A 15,470-nucleotide genomic window follows, 5' to 3' on the forward strand; every position below is an offset into this window, starting at 1 on the left:
AACACTAAAATGAACTGTTTTTCAACAGTCACTGACAAATTTACCACCACACTAAAAGCAATAATTATGAGATTATAGTTGTTTTCAGCACTAAGCCAATATAAAAATATAAACAATGCACAATGTGTCTTAATTCAACACAGATTTGCCTGTGTGTCACTCACTATGTCATGTCAAGGCTGCTAGTCTATGAGTCACAGAGAATCTGACAGGACCTGTCAGAATGCTAACAGTTAGCTGTCATGCCAAAAAGAAAGCTGGTCTTTTCTAAAGAGCCCCAGAAGTCTTTCTCCTTAATTCATAAAAGTGTCCAGCAAAAACAATACTGTGTTCTGAGCGCTCTTTAAGTACGCTAAGCTCTGAAATAACTGGCCCACATCATAATAAAAACACCTATAATGCATACATAAGCCCATCCGTGTGTGCACACAAATATCTGGTACACTTAATGGTCCCAGTTTGGGAGCTGGAAAATATGGTCACCCTTGTTATAGCAATCTGTGCTACGATTAAGAAAATGTGACTTTGAGTTGGTGCAAAATCCTGTCTGTAACATTAAGAGAATAGTTGAACATTTTGGAAAATTCTTGCTGAGAATTAGATGAGAAGATTGATGCTACTTTCTTGTCTAATCTAGCTGTGTAGCTGGACCCAGCAGCCAGCTAGCTTAGCTTAGCAGAGAGACTAGAAACAGCTAGCTTGGCTCTGTCCAAAGTTAAATAGTCAAACTGTTTCTTCGTGAGTCAAATGAGATGTAGGTGTTCCTTAATGAGCTGGTAAGCATAGTTTTTAATCTTTAGACACAGTCAAGCTAGCTGTGTCCCCTTTTCCAGTCTTCATGCTAACTCTATTTAGCGCACACATATGAGAATGTTATCAATCTTCATATCTAATTCTGGGCAAGAAAGTCTATGAAGTTATTTCTCAAAAATAACAATTTCTTTAATTTTGTTAGCTGTGAGAGTACCTCATTAATATTTTTACTTTTTACTTTACATGCAAGTGTTGCTATTATAATGTCAGGCCAGTGCAGTTCTTCAAGCAGCTGTTTCACAAAACAAGTGACAAGAACAACAAGACAACAAGATAGCTTGGTCAAAACTACCTGTTGTATAGCCTAATTAAGCAATATTAAACGAGAGGGTGTGCTTTAGTCGTCTTAACATGTTTTTATCTTACATAATATTCTGCTTCAATCCATATTTGCTGGTGTTTAGCCATTTCACTGCAGACACCAAACTGTTTGATGCCAGGTTAACCAAACACAATTGGAGGCCGCACCTTCATTAAAGGGGCGGTGTAGCAGCAATCTAACAGCACTATAAATTTTATCAATGAAAGGAAAGTTGATGTAATTATTCCATACATGTTACATAAATAGCTGCAAGAAATAGCCTAACAGAATGCCATAGACTACTGTGGTTTTGTGGTTTATTTTCATGAATAAAAACTTTTCAAAACCCTCAGCGCGCTCCAGGCAGAGTAATATTTTAGTCACGAGCACGGTGATCTGAGCGCCGCCTAAATGTCTGTTTGACCAATCAGATTGCTTGGTTGGAAATACCTGTTGTATAACGAAGATTACAACACCTTTTAGTAATGGCCATGAGATGGCCCAAAAGACACCACAAGATTGTGGTAAAATTCTGGTATGGTCCACCGCAGTGAGCAGAGATTTAGGTCTAAAAATGTAATCCTAGACAACTGCTAATTATCTGTTGAAAATGTAATCAGTGATCTAATTCAAGTATCACAATAGTAATGTAACTTGATTTATTTGTTACCTTTGGATTACCTCAGTACCGATACAGTGACATTTTTGTCCATGTGTGAATGCATGTGTAAAATAATGTGTAAAATAATTAAAAATGGAATGAAAAAAATTTAAACATTAGCAGTTGTTCTGTGTAGCTAATATTAGCAATTGTTCTGTGTAGATAACATTAGCGATTGTTCTGTGTAGCTAAGGTTAGAGGTTGTTCTGTGTAGCTAACATTAGTGGTGGGTCCATGTTGCAATCGTTGGCAGCTGATCTTTACTGTAAATGTTTCTTCAAATTAGATGTTGAGTCTTGGATGACAACAGTATTTTCACAGCTGAAGACAGAACTGTTTCTGCACTGTGATGTTGTTCCTCTTTTTTGATTCAATGTAAAAAAAGAAAAAAGTTGAAACCAGTGATGCATTTTTCATTAGAGGGCGGATGTATGATCGCTGATTTCACTGACACCAGACTGGTGTTGTGACACTCATACAGTGTTGTAATGTTTGCCCACATGTTGTAATGTTTGCTCCATTCTAAAATTGTAACTCCGCAAATAATCCACATTTTTAAATGTATCTGTAATCAGATTGTGTTTTTTTCTGTAACTGCAATGGATTTCAGTTACTCCCCAAGCCTGCATACTGACTCACTCAGTGCCAGTAGCATACATTTTATCCTTATAATTGTAGAGAATAAAAATCATAAATCACTTTGGTTTATTTATGTCTGTTTTGACTATAAAGGTATCATTACCCATACTGATAAATACAGCGGCTGAAATCCTTTTGCATACAGTATAGCAGCACTAACCTCAACAGAAACCTACAGATTTAAATGAAATACTTCTTCTCCAGCACCTCTCAAATAATTCATTGTGCCCACTTTCTGGCATCAGTTAATGTGCTCTCATTTTTCCGCTCACAGTCGGAAAATGTTGGCTTAATGTGGATCATTTTACAATCCAGTAACCTCTGGGCAACCCCTGAAAAGTTTCATGAATGCTTTTGGAAATCTCTCAGGGCAAAACGTCTCTTTTGATTCTCCAGCTATCTGGGACAACCTCAATCCTGCACTTATGTTAATCCATCCGTTGCAGTACCATGCAGTCAGTGCCTGTGACACAGGACTGAACCAAAGCAGATTTGCAGTGATCTACAAACCCGGATGGCAAACTCTGAGTCTGAGCCAGGGCCTCTTACGCAATTTCAGCCAGCTGTGGCTGTTTGGGCTGTGCGTGCAGGGAATGTGTTTACATAACGCTCATTTTGGGCTTTCCATTTCACACAGCACATCCTAAAGAAAGTTGAAAGCATTCAGCCTGGATTATTTTTTATTTAAAGGGTGGGTCCATCACTTTTTTTTTTGTTTTTTTAAGTGGTTTTTATATCATTCTGTAGCTTCCCAGTCATGTGCCTAATGTATCCAAATCCAAAAAGCCAAATTTGGGTTTAAGTATGAATGTCAAAATGCTCTTTTCCCAAGCTATCCTAAAAACGTTTTCCCATATGATCTGACGTAGGTCTCTGCATGATGACGTCAGGGCTGTAAATACAGATTTTGCAGTTGTACTGGGACTCATGGGGTGATGGGGCCCTTAGAGACAGCACAGTGTTTGGGCGGAGAACAGACCCTTGTTCGTGGTTCAGATTGCCACCACCGAGGTGGTTTGAAATGCAATTTGAATCAGATTTCTGCAGGCGTCTCTCAATTTTGGTATATGCATGCTCGCTGAATGCATCACCCGCACAACGACACACAATGAAGACGTCAAATCCAGGGTGACAGAAGTTCATCAGCAGCTGAGCATTGAATTGTATAGCAGCCTCCATGGTCGCAGAGTTTTGTCTGGTGCGACAGAGGAGTTTTGCATTGCAATTTGACGGTGCAACAATTCGGAGGAACAGATGATGGATCTCAATTCTTGCTTCCAGGTTGGAAAGCCACATCTCCAGCCTACACAGATGCCTGCGTCATTACCACAGCGACATGCAGATAGATTAGAGAGCTGGAAATCGAGAACTGATTTCAAATAAGAATTTCAAAATTATGATTTCAGATTGTGAGTCTAGCATTATTGTCAGTTAATCTGAGACTCTTGTAACACCTCAATTAAGCAAATGCTATCCTACAAAACACTTTCTAAGGATAGGATACCCTATTGTTACCATTAAGTAGCCTCAGTGAACACCAAAATATTCAAGAAATCTGACAAAAGACCAAGCTTAGCTTAGCTCAATGTGTCCAAAGGTAACATTTATCTGTGGTAATTAGTGTCTCTGATGAAGGCAGGAAGACACTCGAAGAATTGGAAACGAGAATCATTAGCAATATATAAGATATTTTCCTCTGGAATGTATTATAAAGTAGCATAAAATAGAAATACCCAAGTTTAGCACAAGTACCTCAAAACTGTACTTAAATACAGTACCTGCATTAATGTACTGTCTTACATTATGTGGCCAGTTTTGTCGATGTTGGTGTAAAGTCTAACCAACAGTGAAATGTCATACTGGGGAGCATCATTTGAGTTCAAGTCAGATGGGAGGTTCTGGCATTAATGTATAAGATGTCCTACTGTTAGTGTCTCCATGTTTCAGGTGCTGCTTTCATTTGAAACAATCTTCACGTGTCTCCCAGCGTGTCGCCTTAATGGTGGCTCAGAGTCCAGTAGTCCCGTTTTCCTGAGGCAGGGAATCAGCGCCTGATCCGTGCCAAGCCCTGAAGCTTAAATCCCTCTCAGACGCTCATTAATGCACTTGGTGTGGGACCACACAGGGGTTATGTCACTCTCCTGAGCCCTGAGACCACGACCTGTGTCTGACAGAGGGATCTTCTCCTCCTCCTCCTCCTCTTCATCCTATTTAATTTCTACTGTAACCAGCCTCTGACCTCCCACACTCCTATAAAAACACTGAGATGGCTTGTTAACTCAGCCTAAATTCATTTATTTCTCACTTCTAAAGTTTTAACATGTATATGTTTTCAATAAAATGTCAAGATAATATAGGGTGATATGGAAATGGCAGTAAAAATGGTCAAGAATGTTAATTTAAAAACTTTACATCATTAGAGACATTGAAGGGGGGATGAGTCAAATACTAAGATCATGCGACCTCATGCCAACATTCAAAAATAATTTGTACAAATGAGATCCATTTGTACATCATCCATTTGTATTTAGCTATACATAATGTCCATTAGCTATACCTGCTTATCCTTGAGTACTGTAGGAGTCAATCCCAGCTGAGACTGGGTGAGAGGTGGGGTTGTTAGTCAATCTAAATCAAAGGGCTGACACAACCACTCATGCACACATTCCCATTAATCCTTCCATCCATTATCTATAACTGCTTATCTTTTGGAAGGTCGCGGGGGGCTGGAGCCTATGCCAGGTGACACTGGGCGAGAGGCAGGGTACGTCCTGGGCAGGTCATCGGTTGATCACAGGGCTGACACACACACCCCGTCACTCTTACATTCACACCTACAGGCAACATAGTGTCACCAATTAGCTTCACCTGCATGTCCTTGGAGACATGAAGACGTGCAAAACTCTGCTCGGAAAGGCTACAGCAAGCTGAGAGGAAAGAAATCAGGGGTGACTGTTCTAACCACTGCACCACCGTGGCAGCCCGTATATCTCTACGCAGGTTCATTTCATTGCAGTCATTTGATGTATCAGTGGTTCAAGTGTGCTTCTCTTCTTGCCATATCAAACAACGATGTTCTGACACTGTATTGTGCAAGAGACAAAGTTCACCTCTCATGATGAATGTCTAAAAGAAATAAAGCAGCAAGTGATGACTGACAGAGTTCAAGCATAATGGGAAGTGTTGATCATCTGAGAGCCATATGTTCTTATTGTACTTCTGCTTTATGGATAGCTTAAGGGGCTTGATTTAGAAATTACTGTGTGTGTGAGTGCCATGTGAAAGACAAAGTTTGGTCATCCAGGGTAGGATGTGAATCACTGGGTCAAATTTCATGAGTGTGCATTCGTGACTAAGAGAATTACAGTTTGGCAAAACAATCTTAAAGGGACCGTTCACTCCAAAATCAAAAACAACTGTTTTTCTTCTTACCTGTAGTGCTCTTTATCCTTTGCTTCCTTCTCCGCCGTTGGTAGAAAGAAAGTAGTTCCTACGCTGCTGTTGAGTTTTTCAGGTGGACAAAAACACAACTTCAAGTGAATGTTAATGTTGCTCCAAGTCTGTGCACAGGTTTAGCAAAGTGTTAGCAGTACTTTTGCTAACACTTAATAGAGTTATGCTTTACATTACAGCACAGTCACTTGAGACAGCTTCATTTGAATCTGAAGACAACAAGAGGTGTGGAGTTAGAAAGAAATGAGCTTACCAGACCTCTGCAGCCCTCATCAGCACCTCAGCTCTGCTTGAGAGTAGCAGCTTGAGGCTAAATTAGCTGCTGCCATCATAACACACCTGAATCTCCAACTGAACTGCTGCTGGTCGAGTTGCATTATGGGTAATGTGGGCATCAGGTTTTGACAATGGAATAAAATGACAATATTGCTGATTCTTAGACATTTAATAAGAAAAATAATAAATAACTGTCCATTATGAGTCTGAAAATGTTACAGGAGAGCAAAACTAAATCACTGGCCTATGAGTTATGAAAAAAAAAAAAAAGTAGTTTAGCTGCTGAAAAAGGATCAATGTTAGTTTAAGCATATGATATATTTAGAATATTTTCACTACTTTACTTTGACATTCTACCTCACAGAAGACAGGAGCTGCTGGTCTACCGCTTCCTTGATTTGTTATTTTGTCTGTGTTATTTTGTAACTTCTGTGAGTCTGAACTAACACTTTAAAACACCACACAATAACACAAAAAAGCAGAAAACAGCAAACAAAATTAACAGAAAAAAGGCAGTGGTAGATCAGCACCTCCTGTGTTCTTTAAGGGTAAAATTACTGTTTTTACCAATGGAGTTTGGTTGGAGAGAGCGACATTTGGCTTCTATAATGACGGTTTCCAGTCAGAAACAGCTGTCTGACAGCAAGGGAAAGTGATAAAAGTCTACTAAATGATTTTTTAGATACGTCTAAAATATGTTTTGCTGCTGACCTTGTCCACAGCAGTTCACTGTCTATACTGACTATGGACAAGTACCTCATACAACCCCACTTCAAGAAATGTGTTTCAATGGATTTCACAGATGTTTGGCACTGTGACTGAAGATGCTTCAGAAAGAAGCTGTGCAGGACATTTGGATTTATGTGCGGCTTATGTCTTACAGTATCTCGAGTCCACACCTAAAAAACAAACAGACCAAAATTTAAATCATGGTTTAATAATATAACTAAACTAAATAAGCTGACACAAGGACATTCACAAAGCATATAAACTTACAATATGTAATAAGTTTGAAAAACAGGTTTTGATGAGCCAGCAGCTTTCTGTATCTGAGCTCACAGTATACACAGTTTGTTCGTACACCCGCCATTTAGCAGCCTTACACAGAAACCACAATATCATCCAGTCATACATCATCCTCTCATTTCACTGTAACTACACAGGCCTCCAAGGTTTTAATCTGCTTGCGCTTTGTATTTTGCCACACATGGCGTCTCAAGAAGCTTTTTTCAAGCTCAGCATTTCATCACAGCCGCATGAGTTCAGTTATAATTGAGTGTTTATTTATTTTATTGTTGCAACACGAGCATTTCCATGAATCCTGAAAATAAATCTGGTATTCCAGACTTGTTCGCAAGTCGTGTTGTATACTTAAGCATTCACCGCCCACACTCAACCAGCCGCCACCCACACACACACACACACACACACACACACACACACACACACACACATACACACACATACACACATACACACACATACACACACATACACTTTTCCCTGTGTCTATATTGCATCATTCAAACAACGGTTCAGAGAGGACTTTATCAACTCAGAAATATGTTACAACAGAGAACAACATGATCCACTGGTTGGCCACAGGATGTACACTCTGAGGAATAAAGGTGCTTACTAGAACTATAAAGCGTTCTTCAACTTGTCCCCAAAGGAGAACCTTTTTTGGCTCCTGGTAAAACCTTTTCTACCTAGAACCCAGCCTAAAGAGTTACACCTAGAACCATCTATGAAAGGTTCCATTTCAGAGCCTCCTATGAGAGGTTCTACAGAGAATCCTTCTATGGTGTACTGGTTCCATCAAGAACCTACTCTACAGGTTCTATCCAGAGCCTTTCCACCTTTTAAGGGTGCCAACAAGAAGCCACCCAAGGGGTTCTACCAAGAACCCTTCTATATTCCAAGGGTTTTATCTGGATGACACTCAGCTGGTTCAACCGAGAACATTTTTATATTCTGTGGGTTTTGCTTAGAACACACTCGGGGTTCTACTGAGAACCTTTTTGTATTCTGAGGGTTTTATCTAGAACACACTTGAGGTTCTACCAAAAACATTTTTATATTCCAGGGGCTTTGGCTAGAACACACTCAGATGCTTCTAACAAGTTTTATCTAGTACATACTTAAGGGGTTCTACTGAGAACAGTTTTATATTCCAAGGGTTTTATCTAGAATCCACCCAGGGGGTTCTATCGAAAATCCTTTTACATTATGGCACAAAAAAATGTTGGTGAACCCTAGATGAAAGAGTTTCAACAATCACTCTTTCCTCTAAAAGGGTTCTTTGGATGAAAGGGGTTCTTTATGGAAAGAACCCTTGACAAACCCTTTCTTCTAAAAAAGAGTTCTTCAGCAGCAAATAGTTCTGGGCAGACACTCAGCCCTTCAGGAAGAACCTTTTTGGAACCCTTCTTTCCAAGAGTGTATGTGACAGTTTGAGCTGTTGCATCATCATCGAGGTTTTCACTTTACTAAAAGATCAAAAAATGTTGAAAAACTTTATATGTTATATCTGATGGATTACAGCAGCCTTTAAGAGGAAAGCCAGAAAAGCAGAGGTCCTAAAGTAAAATACAGAAAGTGAAGAACAGAAAACCATAAGAAATGTTATATTTTCTAACAGAGGAGCAGCAGTTTTCAATATTTCTAGCGTGAGAGTGAACCTTCTCCTGCACAATAAGCTTGCTTCTCCCCGTGTTGCGTGATGGGCCAGCGGCTGAGGACTCAAACTCGGCCAGAAGCCATTAGTTGCAACATGAGATATGAGAGCTGGGCTGGAGTTTTGGCTTCCCCCCAAGTCACAGAATGTACTTGAACAAATTCCAGCAGCAAAAGTTAATACAGGCCAGAGTGGATTTATCTATCTGTGTCTCAGATTGCACGTGTCTACAGGGACAAGCAATCTTCCCACCACCATTTTCAGCGACTCTACTTCTTTATTTATAAGATTCACTTACTTTTCTTGTATCTAGAGGACCACAATTTCTTCAAAGACGCACATAACAGGGAAAATCAGGGAAATTTTACTATAGCTACAGTCCAAACTGTCAGCATATTATGTGTTCATTTGTTTTAGGAATGTTATTTAGTTTTATTTTTAGCCATGTGTGGCTCTACGGTTGGCAATGTTGGTTAGTCAGTCAGTCGGTCCAACACTTTGGTCCAGAACGAAATGCAATATCTCAACAACGATTGGCTGGATTGCTGTGACATTTGGTACGGATATTCGTCGTCTCCAGAGGGAGAAGCCCATTGACTTTGATGTTCCCCTGACTTTTCCTCTGGCACTACCGCGTGGCTGACATCTTTACTTTATGTGAAACGACAACAATCAGATAGACTCCCATTAAATTTGGTGCCAACATTCATGGTACCCAGAGGACGAGTCTTACTTGCTTTGGTCATCCCCTTATTTTAACTTTTGTGCCAACAGCATGTAAAGTAAAATATCTCTAAATCACTAAATCACTAAATCAAACAGCTGGAGGAAATTTGGTGTGATCAGAGACCGCAAGAAACATTGTCAGTGTCTTTGCTGCTTTTTAAAGTGCCAAAAAACATACAAAACAGATCACAATCCAATCAGCCTCAGCTGACCTTAGCTAATATCCACATGCTACAGAACTAAACTAAGATGGCTGACATGGAGCAGCACGTTAGCATGGTGTTAGCTCAAAGCTCTGCTGTGCTTGAGGGCTGGATTAGGGCTCAAGTATGCTCCCAAACAGACGCCCATTAGTTCTGTTTACTTTCTGGAGTTCACGTGGAGGATGTACTGGGGACCCTTGTGCACTGACGGACACGTAAAGTATCATACCGGCTTTATAATCCTGAACAGGGACACATACATAGACTAATAGACTACTTTCAGGAGTCCACAATACATACATGTGTAGTGAAATGAGTCTGTAGTGAGCACACTGAGGTCAAAATAAATTGGGACTCCACCTGAACATGCACACTCTGAAGACCAAATTTTGCGTAACACGGACTTTAGTGGACATGGACAGTACAATACTGGCTAAGTACGGCTTCACAGTGCAGCTACAATGACTGTAGACCCCTGGTTTTATTTCTCACTTGCTTGTTTTTCTCTCTCTATAATGTACATATGTGTCTTTGTGTACACATGCACTTTCCCCCCTTTTAACTCCACACCCTATTGATAACAGCACACACAGCTGGTCACATCATTAGTATCGATCAGTCTTTCTAAAATGGATTACAGACCAGCCGGCCTCCTCTCTCTGGAAGCAGCCAGATGGACAATGAAGATACATTTTATTATCCTCACAGTCCTCTGAATAACATACCATTTGTCTTATTTATTTATTTATTTATTTATTTATTTATACAAGGGGTGAATGTTAAAGGGGGACCGTTCCAGTGATGGACAAGCTGAGCGCCAAAACTTCCACATAAAACCACGATTCACACTAATGAAAGTTTACAACAAAGGGAATATGGATGGGTGGAGGATGGTTTGTACTAAGAGGATTTTGTTTTAATTCCTTGTAACTAGAATTGGAAAGGTGACAAGAAAAATAGTACTAGTAATCTGATACACTTATTATTTACATGTTAAAGAAATGTATTCAGTAATCTAAATCCAAGTATCACAGTAACAAAGTAACATAACTTGATTACTTTGTGTTAATTTTAGATCATCCCAATACCAAATATGCTAAAATTGCTGAGCCTAAGTGTTATGTTTGTTGTTATGTTTATTGTTTGTCCAGCTATAGCAGTAATTATGTGCATTTAAATGTCCTTTATTGACGGTTATGCAGTTCACACTTAACATTGAAACTTTGAGTAAACAAATTTATTCCACACGCCATCCTGGTCACCAGCTTCACCTCCTACAGTCCAGACCTACAGTTTTTTATAGTGGTAGCATTGACAGGTGAGCTAGATAACTGGATTTCTGTGTAGCTAACATCAGCAGTTAGTCTTTGTCTTTGTAAAAAATAATGTTGAAGTTTCCACAACTGAAGCGTTTTTTCACTAGAAGCCATGAAAATGAATTGACTGTAAGTTTATCTAGTTTCTTGCAGGATCATAGTGGTGTTGTGAGACATGTTGTATCCCATTTCTTTACTAAATGTATGTTTTTTCTGTAACTAATAAACTACAGTTACTTATTTTTGTACCCTTAATTACATTATTGCTAAATGTGATCCGTTGCTCCCCAAGGCTGCTTGCAACACTTAATAACATATTTTCTCATGCTTTAAAAGCATACTATGACAGTGATATGATCGGTATTTTCCTCCGTGACAGATTGCTATTGTCAAGATAATCTTAATGTACCGTGTTTTACAGCATGTCAGTTTAAGGAGGAGATAATGGGAATGCTGGGGCCAGTTGGTATTTTGATACATAGATAACATTTCGTACATTGCAGCTATAAAGATTTAAGCCTACAGCTGTGCTGAAACATGAGATTGTTTTTTTTGTGGGGGGAAATAGCTCCCTGCTGGAAAACATCTCAAATATGAAGCTCACAGCCAATTAATGAGAATAAATTAGGTACCACAATGTTCTCTTCTGTGGCCTGTTTTAACACCCCCCACCCCCCCCCAACTAACGGTTAACCCCATTCTCAAACCTTAAGAGGATTTTTTTCCATTCATTCCTCTATTCAACATTTTTGCTTAGTAATCAGTCTGTGTGCGATCCATCTGTATGATTAACACTGTAATCACATGTGAAATGAATATCAACAGGGATTTACAGTATTATCTGTGGGAAGATGAAGGGCCAAATGTGCATTTAGGGTCATGTGATAAAAACAAAGATATAAATATTCTTGTTTCAACAGCAAACACCTATAATGTCATCAATAATGCATGAATTATACCCATGTATAACATAAAGTCAGGATATTTAGATTTTTCTTTGACACACATCACAGGAATGCACATTAAAGTCCTGTGTGTTATTGTAATCTGTAAAAAGCGACATCTTAATTATGCAGCTTTATCAGATTCATTCTAATCTAGAGAGGATTTCCGCACACAGCACTGCATTAGTCCTCTGTATCTCTACTGAAGAGATGTTACACAACAGAGGATCTATAGAGAAGTAACCGCCCCGAGCACAGATGGAAGGATACTGCCCCCTGTTGGTATCACACTGCACATCACAGTTCGGTGTACGCCTCCTTGTGCATCACCCCATAATGAAATTTTGGAGACAAGAGAATGGACCATAATGTATTTCAGTTCCACTGGTGCAAAATAAATTGAATAAATCAGCATATATTTAAGATATGATATGATATATGGACAGGAGGAAATTTCACACTGCAGGTCTGGGGAGGTGACTGTGACCACTGAGCAGAATACTGCAGGAGTTTAGAGTATTTTAGACTGAAAATTTGGAGAAACAGAAACCAGTGAATGCAGCAGTCAAAACACCTTTACTTAAGTATGTTTTTAACACTGGTAGTTTTATTTATAGTTGAGTGGTATTTCAGAGGCACAGATTTTCAGTCCGTTGCCTACATCTTGAGTCTATGATGATACTAAAGCTTTGGGAAAAAAATAAAAACCATTTCCAAAGAAAACAAATCTGTTCTCACACACTTATCACTTCTGCATCGATTTATTGAAAAAGGTTGACGTTTCAGTCTTGAGAAAGGTCCTTGTGACTAAAATGTCAACTTTTTTTTTTTTTAGAATAAATCAATACAGAGGTGATGTGAATCGTGTGCAGAATTGACTTTTTTGCATTGGACAGTGGGATTGTTATCAATTGATCAAATTATTTTACAGATATATAATGTTGGAATAATTTTAAATAAAAGTAAATACCTACCAATACTTTTTAAATTTTTCTTTTTATTCAGTTGGCAACTTTATTCTCATATGTTGAACTGTATACCTGCTGGTCAGTATTTGACAGTACTGAGCTACATGCAGTTAAACTAATGGTTTAACTAAATTTTGCAGCAGTTTGCACATTTACATCGTGATTTAAGTAGTTACTTTTTTGCCATTTTGTGTACTTAACAATTGAAACTACAAACAATTTTGGGACATAATTTTTTTCTTTTCTTTTCCACTTTCTGTAATAAACACAAATGAGTGGTATTTCTTTGCTGGCATGTGACTTTCTGTATTATATTTTGGTTATAATTTCATATCAAGGTAACGGTGACATTTGCATTCAGATGTACATTGTCAATTTGATTTTGTTTTTACACAATAAAGTGGTTTTAACTAGATTAAATGGATTTCTCCCTAAAACAGCGTTGCTGTAGTTCAACCTACAATTGGTAGCTTGCACAGCTCTACTTTCAAACTATATTTCCAAACACTGTAGCTAGTAGACAAATATCAATATTCAGTTCAGTTATTCTGTTAAACAGACCTTAATTAGTATCATTGGTAAGACCTGCTTTTACTTCAAGTCTATTTCACGTCAAAAAGGCTGCTCTGAAAAGTTTTGCATAAAATAAAGTGTCATTATTGATCTTTGTGTGGTGAACAATTCAGTTTGACAAAAATATGACTGTCAAAGTATCAAAAGAGGAACGAACAGAATAATTTATAATTTCATTTTATTTTCAGTATTACGCAACATTAGAAGTATAAATATCTGTTTTAATATACAACATCTATGACATCCATAGAGCTTTCCTTGGGCAAAATACAAAACTCAAAACACTTTTATTGCACATATTCTAAAAGACAAACCATCGTAAGCAAGTTCATCTAATACTAGTTTTGCACAGAGGAAGAAAACAAAAAGAAAAGAAACTGAAAAGACAAGCAGACAAAGAAGAACCTGACATATGAAAAGACGTTGATTACTGCACAAACAAACAAATGTCCTTATTAAACATCCTTGTGGCAAAGGGAGCAAAGTCTCAACACTACTATAAACAACATTTTCTGTGACACAGAACATAGATTTGGCAAATCAACAATATACAAAATATACATCCATGATGCTTTGTAAACAAACATTGAATGTGCTTTGAGGATTTAAATGTCAGTCGTCAAAGGAAAGAAAAACGTGTTCAAATAAAATTCAGTGATTCGTTTAAATCTGGACGAGTGGGGAATTCATAATAATCCATGTTCAGTTCCACTTTTACTCTTATTCTCACCTTCTGAACTGAATATTGGCAAAAATTAAGGTGCATTTGTTCTCTCACAATACATTAGCGACACATTTACATCTTACCTTATATCTAATGCACGTAAACATCAGATTCTTTTAACATTAAAATCTCTGCAATCAATCTCATGTGTTTCATTCTCAGATACAGATAAACTATATTCTGTGTCATGTTAAATGAAGTCTTTTCTTTTTGACTTGAGTATATGCAGTAGACAAGATTACTGTTTTTGACATAGCCAGCACAACAGAGCAAATACTGCGTTACATACTTAGTGTCCTAGGCTACTTTCCTGTTGTCCTTTAGGGTTTGCAATTTAAAGGCATCTACAGTATAGAACAGAAACACGTGTTTGTGTGTGTATGTGTGTGTGAGTAAACTGCAGAAAGTGAATGCCGATACAAGACAGCCTATATGTGTAGTACCAAGTATTTGCACATTAACATCGAATGCATGTTGTGGACACAAACTATGCTGCAAATAATCAGGAATCCTCAGATCAAATCTTTCCCCAGGTGAAGCTTTAAGCTGCCCAAACACTCACACACGACTCGAACGACACCGAGACTGAAGCCTGACATAAAAACTCTTTGAAACCCTGTCGCACTCTGTGGTCAGTCTGACCTTATCTGACTCACATGGTTGACCGTATGTCACAGATGTGTACAGAACCAGAGATGAAGCCTTCAGAAATCTAATACAGTGATCATGTGCAGAACTGCTGCTTCATCTCATTAATCAAACACGATGTTTAAGATTTTACAGTCATTCAGATACGGAATACAGAAAACCCAAGAGGCAAGTGAGGAAAAAAAAAAACACATCTGGTAAGTGATCCCTGATGTAAATTGTTTTTTCTCCTGTGTGAAAAATAAGGTGTTCAGGATAAGTTCTCCTTTTTTCATGTAAAGAAAAAAAGGACGGGGAAAAAGGTTTTGCCAGGCAACATTTTCCAGGTTACTTTTTCATCTGTGGAAACGGGTGAAAAAGTAAGTTTTGGTGATTGTTTTTTGATAGAATAATCTTACAGAGCTTTTTTTCTTCTTTTTTTCATCTGTGTAACAGATTGGGAAATATTAAAAAAAAAAAAGTTTTGGCAGGTGAAATACTTATTTTTTGCCATAATAATTTTTCTAGGAATTTCTTTCACCTCTGAAAAAACGTGGAAAAAGAATTTG

Source organism: Lutjanus erythropterus, chromosome 20 (genome assembly GCF_056507025.1).
Source record: "Lutjanus erythropterus isolate fLutEry1 chromosome 20, fLutEry1.hap2, whole genome shotgun sequence".
In the NCBI taxonomy this organism is placed as follows: Eukaryota; Metazoa; Chordata; class Actinopteri; order Lutjaniformes; family Lutjanidae; genus Lutjanus; species Lutjanus erythropterus.